Source organism: Mastomys coucha, chromosome X (genome assembly GCF_008632895.1).
Source record: "Mastomys coucha isolate ucsf_1 chromosome X, UCSF_Mcou_1, whole genome shotgun sequence".
Taxonomy (NCBI): domain Eukaryota; kingdom Metazoa; phylum Chordata; class Mammalia; order Rodentia; family Muridae; genus Mastomys; species Mastomys coucha.
Genome location: NC_045030.1, coordinates 9,630,450 through 9,631,086, shown reverse-complemented (window position 1 = coordinate 9,631,086; position 637 = coordinate 9,630,450).

Here is a 637-nt window from a genome sequence, read left to right as displayed (position 1 = left end):
AGGAAGAAATTAAAGACTTCCTGGAATTTAATGAAAATATTGACACATCATACCCAAATTTATGGGACACAATGAAAGCAATGCTAAGAGGAAAGTTGACAACACTAATTGCCTTGGTAAAGAAACTGGAGAGATCTTACACTAACAACTTAACAGCACACATGAGAGCTCTAGAACAAAAAGAAACAAACTCACCCAAGAGGAGTAGAAGGCAGAAAATAGTCTAAATTGCCATGGACTGGGTTGCTTCGGGGACCCTTTATTCTGTGGGATGATAAACGTTCTGGCCTGGTGGGCAAAGGATTCGGCTAGTGACAAACAGTCATGACACAAGGGAGTACAGTATCTGAATGCAATTTGTACAAAGTAGAAATAGGGCTTATATAGTATACAGCAAAACAGGGCAAATGACAGAAGTCACTTAGGCAGGAGATGGCTACATCAAAGTCAGTGAGAACAAGCAGCCAGGTGCAAAGCGGAGGAGCAGTGGTGTCCTTCTTCTTGGGCTATTTTGGTAGCCCCAAGATAAATTCTCTGGGTTCGTCTGAGGCAAGTAGCTGAAGGTTGTATTCTAGCATTCCTTGGCTGTAACATAAATAATTAGTGGGTGAAGTCCTACAACTTCTAACTTCTCACT